This window comes from Leuresthes tenuis, unplaced genomic scaffold, assembly GCF_036924035.1.
Source record: "Leuresthes tenuis unplaced genomic scaffold, fLeuTen1.0.hap1 SCAF_46, whole genome shotgun sequence".
Taxonomy (NCBI): Eukaryota; Metazoa; Chordata; class Actinopteri; order Atheriniformes; family Atherinopsidae; genus Leuresthes; species Leuresthes tenuis.
The window spans coordinates 231,561-253,367 of NW_027325400.1; positions in this window are offsets into that span (position 1 = coordinate 231,561).

Here is a 21,807-nt window from a genome sequence, read left to right on the forward strand (position 1 = left end):
GTATGTTCGGGCATTCAAACCTTTTCTTACCCGCTTTTTACAAACTATGGTCGGATATTCAAACCTTCTTGTAGCCGAACACATCCACTCCTGCTTTTGATGATGTATGGTTGGGCATTCGAACCTACTTGTTGCCCGCTTTTCATTAATTATGGGTGGACATTCACACCTTGTCGCAGCCAAACACCTCCGCTCACTGTTTTGATCATATATGGTTTGACATTCGCACCTTCTCTCACCCGCTTTCTACTATGGTCGGCCATTCACAGCTTCCTCTACACCATACTTGTATGGTGGGATATTCACACCCACTTGCATCCGAAGACCTCCGCCCCCACTTTTGTTGATATTTAGTCGGTCATTCGCACCTTACCCGCTTTTGGCAAACTATGGCCTTCTTGCAGCCAAACACCTCTGATCTCGCTTTTGATGATGTAAGGTTGGGCATTCAGACCTTGCTTCACCTGCTTTTCACCAAATATAGTCGGACATTCACACCTTCTTGCAGCCGAACACTTCCGCTCCACCTTTTAGTGTTCTATGGGGTATTCACACCTTTTTTTTCACTGCATTTTATAGATTATGGTTGGAAATTCTCACCCACTCTCATCCGAAGATCTCTCCTTCCGCTTTTGTTAATATATAGTCGGGCATTCGAACCTTTTCTTACCCGCTTTTTACAAATTATGGTCGAACAGTCACACCTACTTGCAGCCGAATACTTCCGCTCCACCTTTTAGTGATGTATGGTTGGCATTTGCACCTTTTCTTACCCTCTTTTTATACTGATAGCTGAAGATTAAGTTGTTCTTTCTCAAACTACAAAATTTTTTTAATTTTTGAAATTTGATTTGAAGTGGATAAATAAGGAGGACAAACAGTTTTAAGTCAGGCTGATAGAAGGAATTAATTTTATAGCAAAATCTGTATTTCGTCATATGTCGAGAGATGCTTATTGCTGAAGAAGTTCTTTCTCATTCTACAAAGTACAAAGTTGTTTATTGTTGAAACTTGATTAGACATGAATAAATATGAAGGACAAAGCAGTCTTAACTTGGTTTGAGTTAAGGAATTTGTTTTATAGGAGAATCCGAATTTGTGCATAACTCGTGAAATAGAGCTTATTTTCGGATTCCTGAAGAATAAGTCTGGTTCTTTCTCATAATACAAAGTTTGTTGTTTATTGTTGAAACTTCATCAGAAATGAAGAAATAAGAACAAACCGTTTTAAGTCAGTTTGATAGAAGTATTTCATTTTATAGCAAAATCTGTATTCCTTCATATCTCCTCGAGAGAAGCTAATTGCTGAAAATTAGGTCTGGTTCTTTTTCATACTACAAAATACAGTGTTGTTTATTGTTGAAACTAGATTAGAAGTAGATAAATATGAAGGACAAAGCAGTTTGAACTTGGTTTGAGAGAAGGAATTAATTTTATTGCAAAATCCGAATTCATGCATAACTCGTCAAATAGATAGTGATGTGTCGTTCGTGAGCGATTCGTTCGATATAAACTAATTTTTTATATGACTCGGGAGTAACGAGTTGTCTCAGTGAGTGATTCGTTCATTTTCATGCAGTACCCTTCCTCACCACATGGCAGGCGGCAGCTTCATAAGCTCAGTCAGCAGGACAGGAAACAGTATTGATTCGTTCACGACTCAACTCCTCGGGAGACGGGTCCTCGCACAGGAAACAGTATTGATTCGTTCATGACTCAACTCCTCGGCTGACGGGTCCTTGCACAGGAAACAGTATTGATTTGTTTATGACTCAACTCCTTGGGTCTTCGTTCATTTGTCACGTTTCAAATTATACATTTCATTTGACAGGCTGAAGAGCAGTAGGCACAACGGTTCATTCACAAACCGGATCATTAATCTCAAAGACTATTCTACCATCAACAACTTGGAAGCCACAATCGACTCTATAGATTCAGAAAAAGCATTTGATGGAGTGAACTGGAAACTTTTATTTGCAGCATTAAACAAATTCGGGTTTGGGTCACACTTCATCAACTGGATAAGGATATTATATAGCTCCCCAAATGCAAGTGTCAGGACAAATGATCAAACTTCTCCAAGCTTCAGTCTGCAGAGAGGTACAAGACAAGGTTGCCCACTTTCTCCCTCACTTTTTGCTATTTTCATCAAACCTTTAGCAGCTTCTATCAGACAAGATAGAAATATTAAAGGCATCCAATCCCAAAATATTGAGCATAAAATAAGTCTTTATGCTGATGATGTATTACTTTTCCTTCAGAACTCACAGACGTCTCTCACTCACACGATCACACTCATAAATAAATTCTCAGCACTTTCTGACTACTCTATCAACTGGTCTAAGACCAAGGTTCTACCCATTAACTGCAGGGTCCAGAATATACCTGTGATCACTATACAGTCAGGAAATATTAGATATTTAGGCATAAACATTTCCTCCAGGCTCTCAGAGCTAACAAAGCTAAATTATGTGCAATTATTAAAGATAGAGATCTCTCTCGTTGGAAGTCCTCACCTATATCACTTATGGGGAGAGTTACAACCATTAAAATGATGATACTACCAAAAGTTAACTATTTGTTCTCAATGACCCCCATAAAACCATCTGCTACTTGGTTTAAGTCACTAGATTCATGCATCTCCAAATTTCTGTGGAAAAACAAACCACCACGTATTAGTTTAAAAACCCTATAGAAGACCAAGGACAGTGGTGGATTAGATTTACCTCATTTTCAGCACTATTCCTTAGCCAATAGGTTACAATATATATCAAAATGGTTTAAACCTTGTTGTTGTCACAGTTCCCAGAGACGTTGTAATTGTTGAGGATTCTATATTCACCCCGTCACTAGAGGCACCTGTTGCAGATTGATGAAACTGAATCTTCTTCTCTGTTCATTGCTGGCATCATTCCCAGCATCGTAAGTGTTCGTGGCATTGTTAGCCTCTTCTTCTGGATCTTGATATCGAGCATCCTTTTGTATTTCTGGTTTGTCAGTCCTCTCTCTTCGTTCACCGGAGTCTTCGTCTCTTTGTCCTTGAGTTTGGTGATTTTTTCTTCTTTTGATGCCTTGAGACAGTGTGACAGGTGATACCACGTGGGAGATCCTTTAACTTGGACTGCTGTCCCTGTGCTGCGAAATGGCTGTGCTGCTCAAATGGTCTCTCCTTCATCATATACACAGTTATTTATACATCACCTTCCACCATGAAGCGTTGTCCCTTTTTGTTTCTCTCTTTGTTCTTAAAATGCTGTTATGCATGTCTAAAAAAATCCATTAAATTAGATCATTTTGGCAGTAAAGCGATCTACAATGTGCTTGGTTGCAAAGCTGCTCATCTGTGGTAAACAGCTCTTCAGAAAGGCATTCTTCAATTGATTTCACTAATTTTATGTAATAATTTTGTGATTTCCTACAAAACTACACTTCTTCTCCCATCTGTCTGAGTATTTAATATTGTCTGGGTCCCGTTAAAACATGTATTTTTCCCATCTAATTCCTTGTTTGCTTTAAAACAACTATTCCCCATTTTCTATCCCTTCAGTAGCCAACCAGTTTGTATGGAGTACACTGGAAAACTTGACTGATCAGTAAAACACTGCTTTTGTTGTCACCGCAAGGCTTCCCCCGTCGGTTGTTTCACTGAGACACTACTGAGTAACTATAACCCAACACAGTTTATACACATAACATTCATATACATACTAACAAACAAACAATTATTTATCACAATTTTTTCATCTCTGTTTGAACGTACACCCAGGTAAATATTCCTGTAGTCTTATCATACCGACTATGGACCCATTCATTGTTTAACTTCACTGTTTTGCAAATCCTAATTGAATATTACACATTGACATTGAACTTTACTGGATAAGCAGGTCTTCATTGCATTCAGCAGCCTATATGTGAGCATCTATGTGTAAGCTGTTCTTCTTTGCATTTATCAGCAACAAGCCATTCTTCATTGCACATGCATATGAAAATAGTAAAACAATTCCAATGCGTTAGCGAAACCTTCTATATCAGGAGTGTCCATCATGATGCTGGGAATAGAACCTCTTTCCCAGAATAGTTCAACCTTCATTACTCAACTGAGCATAACTCCGCAATGAGCACATTTCAAAGTATCATTCCTCTACATGTATTCAAAAATCCATGTGTAAATGTTTAATATTTCTTATATTTGTTGAGGTCATTCTGTGTGCATGTGGCCTAAACCCAATCTCTGTGTGGCAATTTTAATTTAAACAAGTTGAACTCTGCCTCTGATCATTTAAAAAAGGTGTGTACCAATATCAACCTTTCTCAGGTAATTACTGATCCTACTAAACCAAACTTAAGAGATCCTTCAAGGTTGTCCCTGATTGGCTCAATCTTAACAAATCAAAGGTAGAAAATCCGCAGTATCTGAACTTGGTGTTAGTTATCACTGCTCAATAGCTTGTATCAGAATTGCAAAAATGAAAACATTAGGTCCACGGTTGGTATCCAGATCCTGAAACATCTCCATGAGCAGGCTTTTTTTTAACTGATCTGTTGAATAGTTCATGACACTGTTAAAATCCCAGATGAAGATCTAGCACTTGACCATTTTTGTAAATCTTCTAATTCTATAGTTGATAAACACGCCCCTTTTAAAAAGTATAGAACTTAGAACAGGTCTAGTCCCTGGCTTTCGGCAGAACTGTCTTCTTTACTTTTTTTTTTTTTCCCCTTGTCCTGTTCAGCATTATGGCAGCAGAATTGTAGTCTGAATACCTTTGATGCCAAACAGATTAGCTTTGCCAAGGGAAGTTTTATAAATGTAAAGCTCCCCTTGATGCCCATTTATTTATTTCTGTTTACAATATATGACATGTAATAGAACTGAACCGGACCGGGGGACAAGGAAAGAAGAAGAGGAAAGAGAACAAAAATAGAAACAAAAACCAGACAACCAGCTGCTACACCTGTAAAAAACAAAACAGACAACAATCCATGGCCTCTGAGGGGATTCCAGCCTTAGCGCCACCAGGAGCACCTGAAAGCAGACAAGCAGAGAAAAAACAAACACACAAAGAAACAAAAACAAGCACAAGAAGCGGCAATCGCATACAACACAGCTGTGGATATAGATGACCTGAGACGACATGATAATACATCAACTGCTTAGCGACCATGCTACTGGACTAATGAATGTGTGTGTGTGTGTGCGAGAACATGCAACACCCATGGCACAGGACCTACATGATAACCGTGCTTAGTTATGAGTGTATAAGCGTACAGGGCCACAATCCACAGCCCCCCCAAACAATCAGAAGCAGGCAGAGAGGGCCACAAGACACAGGCCACCAGCAGCCCCCACAGAGCACAGAACCCAGGAAGCCCACCGCAGGGGCAACCATGCATTCACCCAGAAGACTGCAGAGGAATCCCCCGGAAAGAGCCCCCATAAGCATAGGGCAGAGGCCCTCCGGGAGCCTTTTCCTTCAGAACTCACAGACGTCTCTCACTCACACGATCACACTCATAAATAAATTCTCAGCACTTTCTGACTACTCTATCAACTGGTCTAAGACCAAAGTTCTGCCCATTAACTGCAGGGTCCAGAATATACCTGTGATCACTTTACAGTCAGGAAATATTAGATATTTAGGCATAAACATTTCCTCCAGGCTCTCAGAGCTAACAAAGCTAAATTATGTGCAATTATTAAAGAGAGTAGAGGACGATCTCTCTCGTTGGAAGTCCTCACCTATATCACTTATGGGGAGAGTTACAACCATTAAAATGAGGATACTACCAAAAGTTAACTATTTGTTCTCAATGATCCCCATAAAACCATCTGCTACTTGGTTTAAGTCACTAGATTCATGCATCTCCAAATTTCTGTGGAAAAACAAACCACCACGTATTAGTTTAAAAACCCTATAGAAGACCAAGGACAGTGGTGGATTAGATTTACCTCATTTTCAGCACTATTCCTTAGCCAATAGGTTACAATATATATCAAAATGGTTTAAACCTTGTTGTTGTCACAGTTCCCAGAGACGTTGTAATTGTTGAGGATTCTATATTCACCCCCTCATTAGAGGCACGTGTTGCAGATTGATGACACTGAATCTTCTTCTCTGTTCATTGCTGGCATCATTCCCAGCATCGTAAGTGTTCGTGGCATTGTTAGCCTCTTCTTCTGGATCTTGATATCGAGCATCCTTTTGTATTTATGGTTTGTCAGTCCTCTCTCTTCGTTCACCGGAGTCTTCGTCTCTTTGTCCTTGAGTTTGGTGATTTTTTCTTCTTTTGATGCCTTGAGACAGTGTGACAGGTGATACCACGTGGGAGATCCTTTAACTTGGACTGCTGTCCCTGTGCTGCGAAATGGCTGTGCTGCTCAAATGGTCTCTCCTTCATCATATACACAGTTATTTATACATCACCTTCCACCATGAAGCGTTGTCCCTTTTTGTTTCTCTCTTTGTTCTTAAAATGCTGTTATGCATGTCTAAAAAAATCCATTAAATTAGATCATTTTGGCAGTAAAGCGATCTACAATGTGCTTGGTTGCAAAGCTGCTCATCTGTGGTAAACAGCTCTTCAGAAAGGCATTCTTCAATTGATTTCACTAATTTTATGTAATAATTTTGTGATTTCCTACAAAACTACACTTCTTCTCCCATCTGTCTGAGTATTTAATATTGTCTGGGTCCCGTTAAAACATGTATTTTTCCCATCTAATTCCTTGTTTGCTTTAAAACAACTATTCCCCATTTTCTATCCCTTCAGTAGCCAACCAGTTTGTATGGAGTACACTGGAAAACTTGACTGATCAGTAAAACACTGCTTTTGTTGTCACCGCAAGGCTTCCCCCGTCGGTTGTTTCACTGAGACACTACTGAGTAACTATAACCCAACACAGTTTATACACATAACATTCATATACATACTAACAAACAAACAATTATTTATCGCAATTTTTTCATCTCTGTTTGAACGTACACCCAGGTAAATATTCCTGTAGTCTTATCATACCGACTATGGACCCATTCATTGTTTAACTTCACTGTTTTGCAAATCCTAATTGAATATTACACATTGACATTGAACTTTACTGGATAAGCAGGTCTTCATTGCATTCAGCAGCCTATATGTGAGCATCTATGTGTAAGCTGTTCTTCTTTGCATTTATCAGCAACAAGCCATTCTTCATTGCACATGCATATGAAAATAGTAAAACAATTCCAATGCGTTAGCGAAACCTTCTATATCAGGAGTGTCCATCATGATGCTGGGAATAGAACCTCTTTCCCAGAATAGTTCAACCTTCATTACTCAACTGAGCATAACTCCGCAATGAGCACATTTCAAAGTATCATTCCTCTACATGTATTCAAAAATCCATGTGTAAATGTTTAATATTTCTTATATTTGTTGAGGTCATTCGGTGTGCATGTGGCCTAAACCCAATCTCTGTGTGGCAATTTTAATTTAAACAAGTTGAACTCTGCCTCTGATCATTTAAAAAAGGTGTGTACCAATATCAACCTTTCTCAGGTAATTACTGATCCTACTAAACCAAACTTAAGAGATCCTTCAAGGTTGTCCCTGATTGGCTCAATCTTAACAAATCAAAGGTAGAAAATCCGCAGTATCTGAACTTGGTGTTAGTTATCACTGCTCAATAGCTTGTATCAGAATTGCAAAAATGAAAACATTAGGTCCACGGTTGGTATCCAGATCCTGAAACATCTCCATGAGCAGGCTTTTTTTTAACTGATCTGTTGAATAGTTCATGACACTGTTAAAATCCCAGATGAAGATCTAGCACTTGACCATTTTTGTAAATCTTCTAATTCTATAGTTGATAAACACGCCCCTTTTAAAAAGTATAGAACTTAGAACAGGTCTAGTCCCTGGCTTTCGGCAGAACTGTCTTCTTTACTTTTTTTTTTTTTCCCCTTGTCCTGTTCAGCATTATGGCAGCAGAATTGTTGTCTGAATACCTTTGATGCCAAACAGATTTGCTTTGCCAAGGGAAGTTTTATAAATGTAAAGCTCCCCTTGATGCCCATTTATTTATTTCTGTTTACAATATATGACATGTAATAGAACTGAACCGGACCGGGGGACAAGGAAAGAAGAAGAGGAAAGAAGAGGAAAGAGAACAAAAATAGAAACAAAAACCAGACAACCAGCTGCTACACCTGTAAAAAACAAAACAGACAACAATCCATGGCCTCTGAGGGGATTCCAGCCTTAGCGCCACCAGGAGCACCTGAAAGCAGACAAGCAGAGAAAAAACAAACACACAAAGAAACAAAAACAAGCACAAGAAGCGGCAATCGCATACAACACAGCTGTGGATATAGATGACCTGAGACGACATGATAATACATCAACTGCTTAGCGACCATGCTACTGGACTAATGAATGTGTGTGTGTGTGTGCGAGAACATGCAACACCCATGGCACAGGACCTACATGATAACCGTGCTTAGTTATGAGTGTATAAGCGTACAGGGCCACAATCCACAGCCCCCCCAAACAATCAGAAGCAGGCAGAGAGGGCCACAAGACCCAGGCCACCAGCAGCCCCCACAGAGCACAGAACCCAGGAAGCCCACCGCAGGGGCAACCATGCATTCACCCAGAAGACTGCAGAGGAATCCCCCGGAAAGAGCCCCCATAAGCATAGGGCAGAGGCCCTCCGGGAGCCTTTTCCTTCAGAACTCACAGACGTCTCTCACTCACACGATCACACTCATAAATAAATTCTCAGCACTTTCTGACTACTCTATCAACTGGTCTAAGACCAAAGTTCTGCCCATTAACTGCAGGGTCCAGAATATACCTGTGATCACTTTACAGTCAGGAAATATTAGATATTTAGGCATAAACATTTCCTCCAGGCTCTCAGAGCTAACAAAGCTAAATTATGTGCAATTATTAAAGAGAGTAGAGGACGATCTCTCTCGTTGGAAGTCCTCACCTATATCACTTATGGGGAGAGTTACAACCATTAAAATGATGATACTACCAAAAGTTAACTATTTGTTCTCAATGATCCCCATAAAACCATCTGCTACTTGGTTTAAGTCACTAGATTCATGCATCTCCAAATTTCTGTGGAAAAACAAACCACCACGTATTAGTTTAAAAACCCTATAGAAGACCAAGGACAGTGGTGGATTAGATTTACCTCATTTTCAGCACTATTCCTTAGCCAATAGGTTACAATATATATCAAAATGGTTTAAACCTTGTTGTTGTCACAGTTCCCAGAGACGTTGTAATTGTTGAGGATTCTATATTCACCCCCTCATTAGAGGCACGTGTTGCAGATTGATGACACTGAATCTTCTTCTCTGTTCATTGCTGGCATCATTCCCAGCATCGTAAGTGTTCGTGGCATTGTTAGCCTCTTCTTCTGGATCTTGATATCGAGCATCCTTTTGTATTTCTGGTTTGTCAGTCCTCTCTCTTCGTTCACCGGAGTCTTCGTCTCTTTGTCCTTGAGTTTGGTGATTTTTTCTTCTTTTGATGCCTTGATACAGTGTGACAGGTGATACCACGTGGGAGATCCTTTAACTTGGACTGCTGTCCCTGTGCTGCGAAATGGCTGTGCTGCTCAAATGGTCTCTCCTTCATCATATACACAGTTATTTATACATCACCTTCCACCATGAAGCGTTGTCCCTTTTTGTTTCTCTCTTTGTTCTTAAAATGCTGTTATGCATGTCTAAAAAAATCCATTAAATTAGATCATTTTGGCAGTAAAGCGATCTACAATGTGCTTGGTCGCAAAGCTGCTCATCTGTGGTAAACAGCTCTTCAGAAAGGCATTCTTCAATTGATTTCACTAATTTTATGTAATAATTTTGTGATTTCCTACAAAACTACACTTCTTCTCCCATCTGTCTGAGTATTTAATATTGTCTGGGTCCCGTTAAAACATGTATTTTTCCCATCTAATTCCTTGTTTGCTTTAAAACAACTATTCCCCATTTTCTATCCCTTCAGTAGCCAACCAGTTTGTATGGAGTACACTGGAAAACTTGACTGATCAGTAAAACACTGCTTTTGTTGTCACCGCAAGGCTTCCCCCGTCGGTTGTTTCACTGAGACACTACTGAGTAACTATAACCCAACACAGTTTATACACATAACATTCATATACATACTAACAAACAAACAATTATTTATCGCAATTTTTTCATCTCTGTTTGAACGTACACCCAGGTAAATATTCCTGTAGTCTTCTCATACCGACTATGGACCCATTCATTGTTTAACTTCACTGTTTTGCAAATCCTAATTGAATATTACACATTGACATTGAACTTTACTGGATAAGCAGGTCTTCATTGCATTCAGCAGCCTATATGTGAGCATCTATGTGTAAGCTGTTCTTCTTTGCATTTATCAGCAACAAGCCATTCTTCATTGCACATGCATATGAAAATAGTAAAACAATTCCAATGCGTTAGCGAAACCTTCTATATCAGGAGTGTCCATCATGATGCTGGGAATAGAACCTCTTTCCCAGAATAGTTCAACCTTCATTACTCAACTGAGCATAACTCCGCAATGAGCACATTTCAAAGTATCATTCCTCTACATGTATTCAAAAATCCATGTGTAAATGTTTAATATTTCTTATATTTGTTGAGGTCATTCTGTGTGCATGTGGCCTAAACCCAATCTCTGTGTGGCAATTTTAATTTAAACAAGTTGAACTCTGCCTCTGATCATTTAAAAAAGGTGTGTACCAATATCAACCTTTCTCAGGTAATTACTGATCCTACTAAACCAAACTTAAGAGATCCTTCAAGGTTGTCCCTGATTGGCTCAATCTTAACAAATCAAAGGTAGAAAATCCGCAGTATCTGAACTTGGTGTTAGTTATCACTGCTCAATAGCTTGTATCAGAATTGCAAAAATGAAAACATTAGGTCCACGGTTGGTATCCAGATCCTGAAACATCTCCATGAGCAGGCTTTTTTTTAACTGATCTGTTGAATAGTTCATGACACTGTTAAAATCCCAGATGAAGATCTAGCACTTGACCATTTTTGTAAATCTTCTAATTCTATAGTTGATAAACACGCCCCTTTTAAAAAGTATAGAACTTAGAACAGGTCTAGTCCCTGGCTTTCGGCTGAACTGTCTTCTTTACTTTTTTTTTTTTTCCCTTTGTCCTGTTCAGCATTATGGCAGCAGAATTGTAGTCTGAATACCTTTGATGCCAAACAGATTTGCTTTGCCAAGGGAAGTTTTATAAATGTAAAGCTCCCCTTGATGCCCATTTATTTATTTCTGTTTACAATATATGACATGTAATAGAACTGAACCGGACCGGGGGACAAGGAAAGAAGAAGAGGAAAGAAGAGGAAAGAGAACAAAAATAGAAACAAAAACCAGACAACCAGCTGCTACACCTGTAAAAAACAAAACAGACAACAATCCATGGCCTCTGAGGGGATTCCAGCCTTAGCGCCACCAGGAGCACCTGAAAGCAGACAAGCAGAGAAAAAACAAACACACAAAGAAACAAAAACAAGCACAAGAAGCGGCAATCGCATACAACACAGCTGTGGATATAGATGACCTGAGACGACATGATAATACATCAACTGCTTAGCGACCATGCTACTGGACTAATGAATGTGTGTGTGTGTGTGCGAGAACATGCAACACCCATGGCACAGGACCTACATGATAACCGTGCTTAGTTATGAGTGTATAAGCGTACAGGGCCACAATCCACAGCCCCCCCAAACAATCAGAAGCAGGCAGAGAGGGCCACAAGACCCAGGCCACCAGCAGCCCCCACAGAGCACAGAACCCAGGAAGCCCACCGCAGGGGCAACCATGCATTCACCCAGAAGACTGCAGAGGAATCCCCCGGAAAGAGCCCCCATAAGCATAGGGCAGAGGCCCTCCGGGAGCCTTTTCCTTCAGAACTCACAGACGTCTCTCACTCACACGATCACACTCATAAATAAATTCTCAGCACTTTCTGACTACTCTATCAACTGGTCTAAGACCAAAGTTCTGCCCATTAACTGCAGGGTCCAGAATATACCTGTGATCACTTTACAGTCAGGAAATATTAGATATTTAGGCATAAACATTTCCTCCAGGCTCTCAGAGCTAACAAAGCTAAATTATGTGCAATTATTAAAGAGAGTAGAGGACGATCTCTCTCGTTGGAAGTCCTCACCTATATCACTTATGGGGAGAGTTACAACCATTAAAATGATGATACTACCAAAAGTTAACTATTTGTTCTCAATGATCCCCATAAAACCATCTGCTACTTGGTTTAAGTCACTAGATTCATGCATCTCCAAATTTCTGTGGAAAAACAAACCACCACGTATTAGTTTAAAAACCCTATAGAAGACCAAGGACAGTGGTGGATTAGATTTACCTCATTTTCAGCACTATTCCTTAGCCAATAGGTTACAATATATATCAAAATGGTTTAAACCTTGTTGTTGTCACAGTTCCCAGAGACGTTGTAATTGTTGAGGATTCTATATTCACCCCCTCATTAGAGGCACGTGTTGCAGATTGATGACACTGAATCTTCTTCTCTGTTCATTGCTGGCATCATTCCCAGCATCGTAAGTGTTCGTGGCATTGTTAGCCTCTTCTTCTGGATCTTGATATCGAGCATCCTTTTGTATTTCTGGTTTGTCAGTCGTCTCTCTTCGTTCACCGGAGTCTTCGTCTCTTTGTCCTTGAGTTTGGTGATTTTTTCTTCTTTTGATGCCTTGAGACAGTGTGACAGGTGATACCACGTGGGAGATCCTTTAACTTGGACTGCTGTCCCTGTGCTGCGAAATGGCTGTGCTGCTCAAATGGTCTCTCCTTCATCATATACACAGTTATTTATACATCACCTTCCACCATGAAGCGTTGTCCCTTTTTGTTTCTCTCTTTGTTCTTAAAATGCTGTTATGCATGTCTAAAAAAATCCATTAAATTAGATCATTTTGGCAGTAAAGCGATCTACAATGTGCTTGGTCGCAAAGCTGCTCATCTGTGGTAAACAGCTCTTCAGAAAGGCATTCTTCAATTGATTTCACTAATTTTATGTAATAATTTTGTGATTTCCTACAAAACTACACTTCTTCTCCCATCTGTCTGAGTATTTAATATTGTCTGGGTCCCGTTAAAACATGTATTTTTCCCATCTAATTCCTTGTTTGCTTTAAAACAACTATTCCCCATTTTCTATCCCTTCAGTAGCCAACCAGTTTGTATGGAGTACACTGGAAAACTTGACTGATCAGTAAAACACTGCTTTTGTTGTCACCGCAAGGCTTCCCCCGTCGGTTGTTTCACTGAGACACTACTGAGTAACTATAACCCAACACAGTTTATACACATAACATTCATATACATACTAACAAACAAACAATTATTTATCGCAATTTTTTCATCTCTGTTTGAACGTACACCCAGGTAAATATTCCTGTAGTCTTCTCATACCGACTATGGACCCATTCATTGTTTAACTTCACTGTTTTGCAAATCCTAATTGAATATTACACATTGACATTGAACTTTACTGGATAAGCAGGTCTTCATTGCATTCAGCAGCCTATATGTGAGCATCTATGTGTAAGCTGTTCTTCTTTGCATTTATCAGCAACAAGCCATTCTTCATTGCACATGCATATGAAAATAGTAAAACAATTCCAATGCGTTAGCGAAACCTTCTATATCAGGAGTGTCCATCATGATGCTGGGAATAGAACCTCTTTCCCAGAATAGTTCAACCTTCATTACTCAACTGAGCATAACTCCGCAATGAGCACATTTCAAAGTATCATTCCTCTACATGTATTCAAAAATCCATGTGTAAATGTTTAATATTTCTTATATTTGTTGAGGTCATTCTGTGTGCATGTGGCCTAAACCCAATCTCTGTGTGGCAATTTTAATTTAAACAAGTTGAACTCTGCCTCTGATCATTTAAAAAAGGTGTGTACCAATATCAACCTTTCTCAGGTAATTACTGATCCTACTAAACCAAACTTAAGAGATCCTTCAAGGTTGTCCCTGATTGGCTCAATCTTAACAAATCAAAGGTAGAAAATCCGCAGTATCTGAACTTGGTGTTAGTTATCACTGCTCAATAGCTTGTATCAGAATTGCAAAAATGAAAACATTAGGTCCACGGTTGGTATCCAGATCCTGAAACATCTCCATGAGCAGGCTTTTTTTTAACTGATCTGTTGAATAGTTCATGACACTGTTAAAATCCCAGATGAAGATCTAGCACTTGACCATTTTTGTAAATCTTCTAATTCTATAGTTGATAAACACGCCCCTTTTAAAAAGTATAGAACTTAGAACAGGTCTAGTCCCTGGCTTTCGGCTGAACTGTCTTCTTTACTTTTTTTTTTTTTCCCTTTGTCCTGTTCAGCATTATGGCAGCAGAATTGTAGTCTGAATACCTTTGATGCCAAACAGATTTGCTTTGCCAAGGGAAGTTTTATAAATGTAAAGCTCCCCTTGATGCCCATTTATTTATTTCTGTTTACAATATATGACATGTAATAGAACTGAACCGGACCGGGGGACAAGGAAAGAAGAAGAGGAAAGAAGAGGAAAGAGAACAAAAATAGAAACAAAAACCAGACAACCAGCTGCTACACCTGTAAAAAACAAAACAGACAACAATCCATGGCCTCTGAGGGGATTCCAGCCTTAGCGCCACCAGGAGCACCTGAAAGCAGACAAGCAGAGAAAAAACAAACACACAAACAAACAAAAACAAGCACAAGAAGCGGCAATCGCATACAACACAGCTGTGGATATAGATGACCTGAGACGACATGATAATACATCAACTGCTTAGCGACCATGCTACTGGACTAATGAATGTGTGTGTGTGTGTGCGAGAACATGCAACACCCATGGCACAGGACCTACATGATAACCGTGCTTAGTTATGAGTGTATAAGCGTACAGGGCCACAATCCACAGCCCCCCCAAACAATCAGAAGCAGGCAGAGAGGGCCACAAGACCCAGGCCACCAGCAGCCCCCACAGAGCACAGAACCCAGGAAGCCCACCGCAGGGGCAACCATGCATTCACCCAGAAGACTGCAGAGGAATCCCCCGGAAAGAGCCCCCATAAGCATAGGGCAGAGGCCCTCCGGGAGCCTTTTCCTTCAGAACTCACAGACGTCTCTCACTCACACGATCACACTCATAAATAAATTCTCAGCACTTTCTGACTACTCTATCAACTGGTCTAAGACCAAAGTTCTGCCCATTAACTGCAGGGTCCAGAATATACCTGTGATCACTTTACAGTCAGGAAATATTAGATATTTAGGCATAAACATTTCCTCCAGGCTCTCAGAGCTAACAAAGCTAAATTATGTGCAATTATTAAAGAGAGTAGAGGACGATCTCTCTCGTTGGAAGTCCTCACCTATATCACTTATGGGGAGAGTTACAACCATTAAAATGATGATACTACCAAAAGTTAACTATTTGTTCTCAATGATCCCCATAAAACCATCTGCTACTTGGTTTAAGTCACTAGATTCATGCATCTCCAAATTTCTGTGGAAAAACAAACCACCACGTATTAGTTTAAAAACCCTATAGAAGACCAAGGACAGTGGTGGATTAGATTTACCTCATTTTCAGCACTATTCCTTAGCCAATAGGTTACAATATATATCAAAATGGTTTAAACCTTGTTGTTGTCACAGTTCCCAGAGACGTTGTAATTGTTGAGGATTCTATATTCACCCCCTCATTAGAGGCACGTGTTGCAGATTGATGACACTGAATCTTCTTCTCTGTTCATTGCTGGCATCATTCCCAGCATCGTAAGTGTTCGTGGCATTGTTAGCCTCTTCTTCTGGATCTTGATATCGAGCATCCTTTTGTATTTCTGGTTTGTCAGTCGTCTCTCTTCGTTCACCGGAGTCTTCGTCTCTTTGTCCTTGAGTTTGGTGATTTTTTCTTCTTTTGATGCCTTGAGACAGTGTGACAGGTGATACCACGTGGGAGATCCTTTAACTTGGACTGCTGTCCCTGTGCTGCGAAATGGCTGTGCTGCTCAAATGGTCTCTCCTTCATCATATACACAGTTATTTATACATCACCTTCCACCATGAAGCGTTGTCCCTTTTTGTTTCTCTCTTTGTTCTTAAAATGCTGTTATGCATGTCTAAAAAAATCCATTAAATTAGATCATTTTGGCAGTAAAGCGATCTACAATGTGCTTGGTCGCAAAGCTGCTCATCTGTGGTAAACAGCTCTTCAGAAAGGCATTCTTCAATTGATTTCACTAATTTTATGTAATAATTTTGTGATTTCCTACAAAACTACACTTCTTCTCCCATCTGTCTGAGTATTTAATATTGTCTGGGTCCCGTTAAAACATGTATTTTTCCCATCTAATTCCTTGTTTGCTTTAAAACAACTATTCCCCATTTTCTATCCCTTCAGTAGCCAACCAGTTTGTATGGAGTACACTGGAAAACTTGACTGATCAGTAAAACACTGCTTTTGTTGTCACCGCAAGGCTTCCCCCGTCGGTTGTTTCACTGAGACACTACTGAGTAACTATAACCCAACACAGTTTATACACATAACATTCATATACATACTAACAAACAAACAATTATTTATCGCAATTTTTTCATCTCTGTTTGAACGTACACCCAGGTAAATATTCCTGTAGTCTTCTCATACCGACTATGGACCCATTCATTGTTTAACTTCACTGTTTTGCAAATCCTAATTGAATATTACACATTGACATTGAACTTTACTGGATAAGCAGGTCTTCATTGCATTCAGCAGCCTATATGTGAGCATCTATGTGTAAGCTGTTCTTCTTTGCATTTATCAGCAACAAGCCATTCTTCATTGCACATGCATATGAAAATAGTAAAACAATTCCAATGCGTTAGCGAAACCTTCTATATCAGGAGTGTCCATCATGATGCTGGGAATAGAACCTCTTTCCCAGAATAGTTCAACCTTCATTACTCAACTGAGCATAACTCCGCAATGAGCACATTTCAAAGTATCATTCCTCTACATGTATTCAAAAATCCATGTGTAAATGTTTAATATTTCTTATATTTGTTGAGGTCATTCTGTGTGCATGTGGCCTAAACCCAATCTCTGTGTGGCAATTTTAATTTAAACAAGTTGAACTCTGCCTCTGATCATTTAAAAAAGGTGTGTACCAATATCAACCTTTCTCAGGTAATTACTGATCCTACTAAACCAAACTTAAGAGATCCTTCAAGGTTGTCCCTGATTGGCTCAATCTTAACAAATCAAAGGTAGAAAATCCGCAGTATCTGAACTTGGTGTTAGTTATCACTGCTCAATAGCTTGTATCAGAATTGCAAAAATGAAAACATTAGGTCCACGGTTGGTATCCAGATCCTGAAACATCTCCATGAGCAGGCTTTTTTTTAACTGATCTGTTGAATAGTTCATGACACTGTTAAAATCCCAGATGAAGATCTAGCACTTGACCATTTTTGTAAATCTTCTAATTCTATAGTTGATAAACACGCCCCTTTTAAAAAGTATAGAACTTAGAACAGGTCTAGTCCCTGGCTTTCGGCTGAACTGTCTTCTTTACTTTTTTTTTTTTTCCCTTTGTCCTGTTCAGCATTATGGCAGCAGAATTGTAGTCTGAATACCTTTGATGCCAAACAGATTTGCTTTGCCAAGGGAAGTTTTATAAATGTAAAGCTCCCCTTGATGCCCATTTATTTATTTCTGTTTACAATATATGACATGTAATAGAACTGAACCGGACCGGGGGACAAGGAAAGAAGAAGAGGAAAGAAGAGGAAAGAGAACAAAAATAGAAACAAAAACCAGACAACCAGCTGCTACACCTGTAAAAAACAAAACAGACAACAATCCATGGCCTCTGAGGGGATTCCAGCCTTAGCGCCACCAGGAGCACCTGAAAGCAGACAAGCAGAGAAAAAACAAACACACAAACAAACAAAAACAAGCACAAGAAGCGGCAATCGCATACAACACAGCTGTGGATATAGATGACCTGAGACGACATGATAATACATCAACTGCTTAGCGACCATGCTACTGGACTAATGAATGTGTGTGTGTGTGTGCGAGAACATGCAACACCCATGGCACAGGACCTACATGATAACCGTGCTTAGTTATGAGTGTATAAGCGTACAGGGCCACAATCCACAGCCCCCCCAAACAATCAGAAGCAGGCAGAGAGGGCCACAAGACCCAGGCCACCAGCAGCCCCCACAGAGCACAGAACCCAGGAAGCCCACCGCAGGGGCAACCATGCATTCACCCAGAAGACTGCAGAGGAATCCCCCGGAAAGAGCCCCCATAAGCATAGGGCAGAGGCCCTCCGGGAGCCTTTTCCTTCAGAACTCACAGACGTCTCTCACTCACACGATCACACTCATAAATAAATTCTCAGCACTTTCTGACTACTCTATCAACTGGTCTAAGACCAAAGTTCTGCCCATTAACTGCAGGGTCCAGAATATACCTGTGATCACTTTACAGTCAGGAAATATTAGATATTTAGGCATAAACATTTCCTCCAGGCTCTCAGAGCTAACAAAGCTAAATTATGTGCAATTATTAAAGAGAGTAGAGGACGATCTCTCTCGTTGGAAGTCCTCACCTATATCACTTATGGGGAGAGTTACAACCATTAAAATGATGATACTACCAAAAGTTAACTATTTGTTCTCAATGATCCCCATAAAACCATCTGCTACTTGGTTTAAGTCACTAGATTCATGCATCTCCAAATTTCTGTGGAAAAACAAACCACCACGTATTAGTTTAAAAACCCTATAGAAGACCAAGGACAGTGGTGGATTAGATTTACCTCATTTTCAGCACTATTCCTTAGCCAATAGGTTACAATATATATCAAAATGGTTTAAACCTTGTTGTTGTCACAGTTCCCAGAGACGTTGTAATTGTTGAGGATTCTATATTCACCCCCTCATTAGAGGCACGTGTTGCAGATTGATGACACTGAATCTTCTTCTCTGTTCATTGCTGGCATCATTCCCAGCATCGTAAGTGTTCGTGGCATTGTTAGCCTCTTCTTCTGGATCTTGATATCGAGCATCCTTTTGTATTTCTGGTTTGTCAGTCCTCTCTCTTCGTTCACCGGAGTCTTCGTCTCTTTGTCCTTGAGTTTGGTGATTTTTTCTTCTTTTGATGCCTTGATACAGTGTGACAGGTGATACCACGTGGGAGATCCTTTAACTTGGACTGCTGTCCCTGTGCTGCGAAATGGCTGTGCTGCTCAAATGGTCTCTCCTTCATCATATACACAGTTATTTATACATCACCTTCCACCATGAAGCGTTGTCCCTTTTTGTTTCTCTCTTTGTTCTTAAAATGCTGTTATGCATGTCTAAACCAATCCATTAAATTAGATCATTTTGGCAGTAAAGCGATCTACAATGTGCTTGGACGCAAAGCTGCTCATCTGTGGTAAACAGCTCTTCAGAAAGGCATTCTTCAATTGATTTCACTAATTTTATGTAATAATTTTGTGATTTGCTACAAAACTACACTTCTTCTCCCATCTGTCTGAGTATTTAATATTGTCTGGGTCCCGTTAAAACATGTATTTTTCCCATCTAATTCCTTGTTTGCTTTAAAACAACTATTCCCCATTTTCTATCCCTTCAGTAGCCAACCAGTTTGTATGGAGTACACTGGAAAACTTGACTGATCAGTAAAACACTGCTTTTGTTGTCACCGCAAGGCTTCCCCCGTCGGTTGTTTCACTGAGACACCACTGAGTAACTATAACCCAACACAGTTTATACACATAACATTCATATACATACTAACAAACAAACAATTATTTATCGCAATTTTTTCATCTCTGTTTGAACGTACACCCAGGTAAATATTCCTGTAGTCTTCTCATACCGACTATGGACCCATTCATTGTTTAACTTCACTGTTTTGCAAATCCTAATTGAATATTACACATTGACATTGAACTTTACTGGATAAGCAGGTCTTCATTGCATTCAGCAGCCTATATGTGAGCATCTATGTGTAAGCTGTTCTTCTTTGCATTTATCAGCAACAAGCAATTCTTCATTGCACATGCATATGAAAATAGTAAAACAATTCCAATGCGTTAGCGAAACCTTCTATATCAGGAGTGTCCATCATGATGCTGGGAATAGAACCTCTTTCCCAGAATAGTTCAACCTTCATTACTCAACTGAGCATAACTCCGCAATGAGCACATTTCAAAGTATCATTCCTCTACATGTATTCAAAAATCCATGTGTAAATGTTTAATATTTCTTATATTTGTTGAGGTCATTCTGTGTGCATGTGGCCTAAACCCAATCTCTGTGTGGCAATTTTAATTTAAACAAGTTGAACTCTGCCTCTGATCATTTAAAAAAGGTGTGTACCAATATCAACCTTTCTCAGGTAATTACTGATCCTACTAAACCAAACTTAAGAGATCCTTCAAGGTTGTCCCTGATTGGCTCAATCTTAACACATCAAAGGTAGAAAATCCGCAGTATCTGAACTTGGTGTTAGTTATCACTGCTCAATAGCTTGTATCAGAATTGCAAAAATGAAAACATTAGGTCCACGGTTGGTATCCAGATCCTGAAACATCTCCATGAGCAGGCTTTTTTTTAACTGATCTGTTGAATAGTTCATGACACTGTTAAAATCCCAGATGAAGATCTAGCACTTGACCATTTTTGTAAATCTTCTAATTCTATAGTTGATAAACACGCCCCTTTTAAAAAGTATAGAACTTAGAACAGGTCTAGTCCCTGGCTTTCGGCAGAACTGTCTTCTTTACTTTTTTTTTTTTCCCCTTGTCCTGTTCAGCATTATGGCAGCAGAATTGTAGTCTGAATACCTTTGATGCCAAACAGATTTGCTTTGCCAAGGGAAGTTTTATAAATGTAAAGCTCCCCTTGATTCCCCTTTATTTATTTCTGTTTACAATATATGACATGTAATAGAACTGAACCGGACCGGGGGACAAGGAAAGAAGAAGAGGAAAGAAGAGGAAAGAGAACAAAAATAGAAACAAAAACCAGGCAACCAGCTGCTACACCTGTAAAAAACAAAACAGACAACAATCCATGGCCTCTGAGGGGATTCCAGCCTTAGCGCCACCAGGAGCACCTGAAAGCAGACAAGCAGAGAAAAAACAAACACACAAAGAAACAAAAACAAGCACAAGAAGCGGCAATCGCATACAACACAGCTGTGGATATAGATGACCTGAGACGACATGATAATACATCAACTGCTTAGCGACCATGCTACTGGACTAATGAATGTGTGTGTGTGTGTGCGAGAACATGCAACACCCATGGCACAGGACCTACATGATAACCGTGCTTAGTTATGAGTGTATAAGCGTACAGGGCCACAATCCACAGCCCCCCCAAGCAATCAGAAGCAGGCAGAGAGGGCCACAAGACCCAGGCCACCAGCAGCCCCCACAGAGCACAGAACCCAGGAAGCCCACCGCAGGGGCAACCATGCATTCACCCAGAAGACTGCAGAGGAATCCCCCGGAAAGAGCCCCCATAAGCATAGGGCAGAGGCCCTCCGGGAGCCTTTTCCTTCAGAACTCACAGACGTCTCTCACTCACACGATCACACTCATAAATAAATTCTCAGCACTTTCTGACTACTCTATCAACTGGTCTAAGACCAAAGTTCTGCCCATTAACTGCAGGGTCCAGAATATACCTGTGATCACTTTACAGTCAGGAAATATTAGATATT